Source organism: Sinocyclocheilus rhinocerous, unplaced genomic scaffold (genome assembly GCF_001515625.1).
Source record: "Sinocyclocheilus rhinocerous isolate Xijiao unplaced genomic scaffold, SAMN03320098_v1.1 scaffold6919, whole genome shotgun sequence".
NCBI lineage: Eukaryota > Metazoa > Chordata > Actinopteri > Cypriniformes > Cyprinidae > Sinocyclocheilus > Sinocyclocheilus rhinocerous.
Genome location: NW_015642135.1, coordinates 65,466 through 74,022, shown reverse-complemented (window position 1 = coordinate 74,022; position 8,557 = coordinate 65,466). Strand labels below are relative to the sequence as shown.

The 8,557-nt window shown below is 38.1% G+C and overlaps 1 protein-coding gene across 1 annotated transcript in view; it reads left to right on the top strand.

Annotated features, from left to right (window-relative positions):
- Positions 1–8,557, top strand: part of LOC107755687 (inositol-tetrakisphosphate 1-kinase-like) — a gene marked incomplete at its 5' end in the record, with an annotated part of 49,026 nt that overhangs the window by 22,717 nt on the left and 17,752 nt on the right. The gene's annotated exons all lie outside the window — the stretch shown is intronic.

The following is an 8,557-nucleotide window of genomic DNA, read 5'->3' as shown; positions in this document are numbered from 1 at the left end:
CATCTGTTTTTCTCTCAACTGTTTACTTTCACTTTAGACATAAGTTAACTAACTGTGTGTATACTGTATGTAAACCTTGTGTGTTTTTGAGAGTATTAGTGCAATCAGTCGCTAACTTGGATAACTAAGTAATCAGGTGCTGTTTGACCGGGGATGCACTCTTCAGGTGTACGCGCTCTGAATAAGCGCACGTCAGAACAACACGCAAATGAAACGTTTAACCGGCAAGGTTTTAAAGCACACGCAAATAAGGTACTTTTGTAATTGCGAATAAGTGCAGTGTCTCGTGAGTGTAACTCTACTGTTGAATTAACATTTGATGTGAATGTGTTGCGCGAGTTGCAGTTGGAGCTGGAGCCGGAAGACATAGTAAGTACAGCGCATTGCTTGAGGTAGATGTTGCGTTTTGTAAGTAAATGTTTCATTGTGTTACTAGTGTTGCCTCCTTTGTTCACTATTACACTACTGCATCTGACACTGGTGTCGCTTAGTTTTGTAACGTGAGCCCACACTTTCGAATGTTTCACCATCACTGATTGCACACAAACACACACCGCACATGCGCATGGATATCACACGCACGTCGAGCAAACGTCGGCCACATCATTCAGTGAAGAAAAAATACAATGCAAGTATCGATAACAGTATCGTTTGTCCTGAAACTTATCGGTAGTCCGGTATTGACCCTATTACATACCGGTCCAAAAAAATACCAGTTCTCTGTTCCCATCCCTAGTGACAACCCTGCATTTCACCATTCTTTGAAATTGCGTAGAAAAAAGTGACAAGTACATTTAGAATTTATTGTTTTGTATTCCAGAAGAAAGCCATACAGGTTTAATGCAATGTAAGGCTGAGCAAATAATGACACTTAAAAATGAACTAATTTTTGGGTGAATTAATCTTTTAAATAGTCTCCAGAACACCCATATTATAGCAGCTTCATCTCCCCTCCACAGAAAGCATTTGGTTCTTCCCTGAGCAGGTGCCTATGTTCATCTATATTTGTCTTCGTGGGCATCATGTGTGTCCAGGTTCTGTTGAACCAGACGTGACAGATGGTTATGTAACAAAATCATCTGTAAGCCCCCAGTCTGTGTCTCTCCTTTTCTTCTTTTGCCCTGATATCAGAGCCTCCCACTCTTTATCTAACAAAAACATGAAAGACAATGTTCTGTTACACCTCAAACATTTAAATCAATGTAATTACATGATATGGCACTAAATACACAAAATTAATCACAGTTAATCACATATATAAGTATTTTCTGGAAAAGACCCAACTTGAAGAATTCAAAAGGATGCATTCTTCAATTGTCTTAAATTGTATTTTAATTCAATTAAAAAAAAAATCTATCTATCCATCTATCTATCTACTAAATCTATAAGTGTCTGTTTTTAGACACTGTTTCAAGATTAAAAAGTAGTTTACCTTTCTTGCTTGTGGTTTACCAGCAGGCTCACAAAAAGCTTTCTCCAATTGTAGGAAAATCATTCTAATAATTTTCGTTTAGGTCAGGTGGTAAATCACAACATGTTAAACTGACAGCTCAGCGATAAACATGTTGCAATGTAAATGTTAGATTGGACGGCATCAGTACTTGCAGATAACACAACTACCAAATTACACCCTGGCCATCTGTCACCCTCTCTGTTTGTTTGGTCCTCTCACATTCACAGGCGGAGACAGTGGTTACCATAGCAACACAAGTGGCAGCCGCTCTAGATATTCTAAGCATAGCTCTGTTCGCACCATATTGGGTAAAATAGTTTTCGGTATTGACAGATATATTTATAATCAACATTTCTCTCATCTTCACTTCATTTTTTCACTAAATATCTTGCAATGCATTGTGGACTTTTATGCTTGTATGGTTTTATACAACGTCAGTGTTTTTGTCTGCTAAGAATGCGTACTGGCACTGATTTTAAAAAACTTTTTTAAAAATATGCATAAAAATGCTAGGGTCTGCCAGTGGATAGTAATCTCACACAATTAATGTAGTTTGTATTGGGGTTTTATTGGTTGGTCTTAGGACTGCACGATTAATCAAAATAAAATCGAAACTGCGATTATGGCTTAGTGCGATTATAAGATCAAAGATGCTGTGAATATATGTGCTGCGAGTAAAGTGTGTTTTTACACATGAGCAGCTCATTATCCGCCAGTGTTCGCAGCATCTCAGAGTGGCTTGATTCGCAGTACTACTGTAAACCAGAGCCGGCTCTGCTATAAACAAAAGCTCGTAACGCTTGCCCCGCCTCCAGGGTCTTCTGTTTTGGAACTGACATTGATGAGCGGCGCTGCATGTAAAAGTTTCAATTATTTTTTTTAGCGTGCCACTCACGTGCGAGACGCTGCAAAAGACACGAGCGCAATGCTCATACACGTCCGTATAGCACCGACTACACACGTGGTAGTATGGATTAAAAAAACGAAATAACTGACATGAGAAAATACCGTCCGGTTTCGATCTCTTTTCGATTAATCGTCCAGCCCTATGAAATAACCCCCATATATAGCATGCATGAATCACCCCGTAGCAGGTGGAGCTGGGAAGGTGGAGGGTTTCTGAAACACACTGCAACTGCTACAGCAATTAACGATTAATTACAGATTAATGACAGCGATTAATGCAGCACGCATTTTCTGTTTGACCCGTTGCCTAGCCTGTAGTTGGAGAAATGGAGATGCACAGTGTTGCCAACTCAACAACACATAACACATAATTGGACAAACCTTATTTCGTTTCTGAGACTCGCCATTACTGCCGCTCGAGTGCAAGGTCTCTCTTTCCCGCTGCACGCGCACCTCTCTCTCTGCATCTGCTATGTTCAGTGAGCGGCTGAGAGGAGCAGCGCTTTCAGTTAAACCACATATTATATTGCTTCTCTAATTTTACATGCAAGTATAGCCGAAATCACAGCACAGCTATTGTATGTATCTTATGTTATTTAATTTCATCAGATGATGGCTCGATTATTAATCAGGATTTTTGTGCAGATTATGTAGTCTTATGGGTCGCGTTTCAGTCACTATTTCATATTAATTCGGTTGTCTGACAACAGAAACAGTAAAATATAACAATGGAAACAGTTTTATTGAGAATTTGGCTGCATCAAATTACAGTATGTGGGCACAGAGAGGCAAACAAAGGTTCTTCCCTGAGCAGGTGCCTATGTTCATCTATATTTGTCTTCGTGGGCATCATGTGTGTCCAGGTTCTGTTGAACCAGACGTGACAGATGGTTATGTAACAAAATCATCTGTAAGCCCCCAGTCTGTGTCTCTCCTTTTCTTCTTTTGCCCTGATATCAGAGCCTCCCACTCTTTATCTAACAAAAACATGAAAGACAATGTTCTGTTACACCTCAAACATTTAAATCAATGTAATTACATGATATGGCACTAAATACACAAAATTAATCACAGTTAATCACATATATAAGTATTTTCTGGAAAAGACCCAACTTGAAGAATTCAAAAGGATGCATTCTTCAATTGTCTTCAATTGTATTTTAATTCAATTAAAAAAAAAATCTATCTATCCATCTATCTATCTACTAAATCTATAAGTGTCTGTTTTTAGACACTGTTTCAAGATTAAAAAGTAGTTTACCTTTCTTGCTTGTGGTTTACCAGCAGGCTCACAAAAAGCTTTCTCCAATTGTAGGAAAATCATTCTAATAATTTTCGTTTAGGTCAGGTGGTAAATCACAACATGTTAAACTGACAGCTCAGCGATAAACATGTTGCAATGTAAATGTTAGATTGGACGGCATCAGTACTTGCAGATAACACAACTACCAAATTACACCCTGGCCATCTGTCACCCTCTCTGTTTGTTTGGTCCTCTCACATTCACAGGCGGAGACAGTGGTTACCATAGCAACACAAGTGGCAGCCGCTCTAGATATTCTAAGCATAGCTCTGTTCGCACCATATTGGGTAAAATAGTTTTCGGTATTGACAGATATATTTATAATCAACATTTCTCTCATCTTCACTTCATTTTTTCACTAAATATCTTGCAATGCATTGTGGACTTTTATGCTTGTATGGTTTTATACAACGTCAGTGTTTTTGTCTGCTAAGAATGCGTACTGGCACTGATTTTAAAAAACTTTTTTAAAAATATGCATAAAAATGCTAGGGTCTGCCAGTGGATAGTAATCTCACACAATTAATGTAGTTTGTATTGGGGTTTTATTGGTTGGTCTTAGGACTGCACGATTAATCAAAATAAAATCGAAACTGCGATTATGGCTTAGTGCGATTATAAGATCAAAGATGCTGTGAATATATGTGCTGCGAGTAAAGTGTGTTTTTACACATGAGCAGCTCATTATCCGCCAGTGTTCGCAGCATCTCAGAGTGGCTTGATTCGCAGTACTACTGTAAACCAGAGCCGGCTCTGCTATAAACAAAAGCTCGTAACGCTTGCCCCGCCTCCAGGGTCTTCTGTTTTGGAACTGACATTGATGAGCGGCGCTGCATGTAAAAGTTTCAATTATTTTTTTTAGCGTGCCACTCACGTGCGAGACGCTGCAAAAGACACGAGCGCAATGCTCATACACGTCCGTATAGCACCGACTACACACGTGGTAGTATGGATTAAAAAAACGAAATAACTGACATGAGAAAATACCGTCCGGTTTCGATCTCTTTTCGATTAATCGTCCAGCCCTATGAAATAACCCCCATATATAGCATGCATGAATCACCCCGTAGCAGGTGGAGCTGGGAAGGTGGAGGGTTTCTGAAACACACTGCAACTGCTACAGCAATTAACGATTAATTACAGATTAATGACAGCGATTAATGCAGCACGCATTTTCTGTTTGACCCGTTGCCTAGCCTGTAGTTGGAGAAATGGAGATGCACAGTGTTGCCAACTCAACAACACATAACACATAATTGGACAAACCTTATTTCGTTTCTGAGACTCGCCATTACTGCCGCTCGAGTGCAAGGTCTCTCTTTCCCGCTGCACGCGCACCTCTCTCTCTGCATCTGCTATGTTCAGTGAGCGGCTGAGAGGAGCAGCGCTTTCAGTTATTATATTGCTTATATTGCTTCTCTAATTTTACATGCAAGTATAGCCGAAATCACAGCACAGCTATTGTATGTTATTTAATCATTTGTTTGCCTCTTTGTGCCCAATTACTGTATTTTGATGCAGCTAAATTCAATAAAACTGTTTTCATTGTTTCATATTCATTCCGTTGTCTGACAACAGAAACAGTAAAATATAACAATGGAAACAGTTTTATTGAGAATTTGGCTGCATCAAATTACAGTATGTGGGCACAGAGAGGCAAACAAATGTAATAATAAATAATAAATGTACATTTTGCATGTTCAGAAGAAATGAGCTGCCCTGTCCTGCAAATAATGTAGTAAATAAATTGCTTTAGTAGTAAGTAAATTGCTCAGTGTAATGGGAACCTGGTATTTCTATGCTCTTTTTTCATGTCTAATGGACACGAACAAGTTATTTGAAAAACATCTATGACCTTTGAAACATGTCTAGTCTTCATGCTCTAGGTTTCACTAATAATAAACATACATTTGCATAAAGCATCCATATTTGTCCATGCCCATGTTGATTAGAGTATTAAAAACTTGAAAAGTATTAATTTAAGGTACATTTAGAACAGATAAAAATGTGCGCTTAAGTTGCGATTAATCACGAGTTAACTCATGACAATCATGCGATTAATCACGATTAAATTTGTTTAAAAAACATTTTTAATCGATTGACAGCCCTACTTTATAGCCATATTGGTATATATTAACAAAATTTTTACCTAATTGTGCAGCCTTACAAACAAGCACAGCAAATCTAGATTTGTTTTTAGAACTTTTTAAAAATCACAATTGTAAACTTTATCAGAAAAATCCTAATTAGATTTCCCCCCCCCAAATTGTGCAGCCTCAGTTGGTCATTTGTTCATGCTCTGGTTAACTTTTTGTATTGTTCAGTGTTGTTTAAAACAACAACAACCCACCGCAACAACCGCAGTACAGGGTGTGCTGTGTAGTACAAGTGTAATACTGTCAGGAAAAAGTTAGCCATGGACACTGTTTATTTTCAGTAAGAGGTTCGAAGTGACATGGAATATAGAGCTGTGAATAAAACTGAGGCGGCGTGCTACAGGTCATTTTCACCAAACATTTTCAAACATCCACTAAAAAAGAAATCTAAAATTCTGTATGGAATTGTTGAACTGAGGATTGTGGTTTTTATTTTATTTTATTTTTAATTTTTTTATTTTGTACCTTTTGGTAGCTCACTAGGTTCTAGCTATGATCTATCTTCTGTGCGTCAGTTGATGAATTCCCACCAGTGTTCACCAGCGCACAGGAAGTCGCCCACACACTGGTGCTCTAATGAATGCTGTTTGTCATCCGATTTTTCTAGTCTATTTCTTAATGAGACGCCTAGTGGTTAGCGCCACTTTTTCTGGCTCCACTCTTATACATATGACTCACGCACATACTGAAGTGTTTCACCTAAACACTGTCCTGCTGTCTTACATTCTGTCCATGGAGACAAAGCAGGACACCATTTGTTTGTGCATGAGACGGAGTGTTTCAGACTTTATAAGGCAACGATTCACACCTTTTGGATCTGCTTTCATGGTATTGTGTTTATTAGCAAATTTCAAACCTGATCAACTCAACAAAAAAAAAAATTTCTGTAGTTTGAACCAGTTTTGGTACCGTTTTATCTGACACTGCACACTTTTCCCTTTCCTTGTGGGAAAATTTGGTCTCAGAGATTCAGTTTGACCTTTAGATTTTTAGAGTACAGAGCAGCCAGAATGTCATATTTTACAAAACCAACATCGCCCGAAACAAAGGTTATGAATGGAGGAAGAGGCTCATATGATATTAGACTTCCCGTCTGTGCTGTCCGGAGCCAAAACCCCATAGCAGTGCTTTATAAACGTGTTCTAAACATTCCATAAATGTCATATAAATGTCTCGGCTGGCTCCGGCAGGTCTGCGGAGAGCTTGAAGTGTTTAGACAGAGCGGAGATTGATCCTGGACCCTCGCTGAGCCAGAAACAGGAACATCACCAAGCGTTTGTACCTGCTAAAGTGGATCTCATTACTCTCCCTTTTTTATTCATCTCTTGGCTAATTTAAATGGAATTTACATTTCTAATAATAAATCACGTATTAGCAGCCATCAAAATTGCCTGCATTGAAGTCTTGGACAAATATCTTGCGGAACTTTGCATCTGACTTGCTGTTGATTGCCACAGAAAATTATTTCGACTTGTCCCTCAGTTTGTAAAATCAGAAAAAAAACAGATGGTGAAAAAAAGCACAATGCAAGTCTATGGGGCAACTGTTCCAGAAACATGAAGCTCTACATTTTATTACAGCTTTGACGTGAATTGGACAGGAAGAAAATGTTTATTATCTGATCTGTAAATCATCTCGATTGTCTTTTTTGAGCATCTAGGTTAGGGTTATCTAGGTTACGGTTGGCTTCGTCTAAACAGTACTTGTGAATAGTTGCGTAACTTCATCATTTGAGTGTATTGCATGAACGTTACAAGTTGACTTCATTACATGGTCTTAATACTTCCGAAATGGACATTGAGAGAACAGAATTATTCATATTTGCATAAACGTAGCCCCATGCTATTGCAAGTGCATTACTATGTTTGTTTCAGTTGTTCAAAAACAAACAACAGGCTGATAATATTTTCTAACCAAACATGTAAGTTTGGATTTCATTATGGTTGAAATGTTTATAGATGGTAATAGTAGGTTTCTCAACCCCTTGTCGGAGATTGCTGCTGCCCTTTTTTTACTGGCTTTCATAAACGCTTATGTAAGTTTCCTCTGGAATAGGAGAACAAAAAGCTAGCAGCTGGATAAATGGACCAGCTCTGATAAGAAAACCAGCACAGCTCTCTCTGTTTCAGCACTACAGGATATTTCAGTAGCGATACCATCATTTACCGACTCAAAAGCCAGATAGACAAAACAGGAAGTGAATGGCTAACTTGCGACTTTGTTCCTTCACGGGGGACTGTGACCAATCAGTACTGACCTTTTTGGTCGACTAACTGGTTTTGTTTTTGCTCCTGCTGATTTTTGAGGAATTTGAGTTAATATTGAGTCAGTCCTCTACTATGCATTAAATTATGAATACACTACAATTCAAAAGTTCGGGGTCAGTATTAGCCTGTTATTAATTAAAATAAATTAATACTTTTATTCACCAAGGCTGCACTAAATTGATCAAAAGTGAAAGTAAAGACATTGATCAACCCTCTATGGACACCTTGGCAATTGAATCGCCATTGGCTAGTAAATTTTTTTGTTTACTCCCCAGACTTTAATATATATATATATATATATGTAATTGTAAAATGGCACAGTTTTTTAAATATCTGAGAGTACGCTCTGAGAGTACATCAGTCAGTCAAGCATTATAATATGATAATCAAGTATTATTTAATGATAGAACTTTAGTAATTCGAATTAAAACTTGATAACCATGTATGAATGCATATTAGTCATTTTAACTAA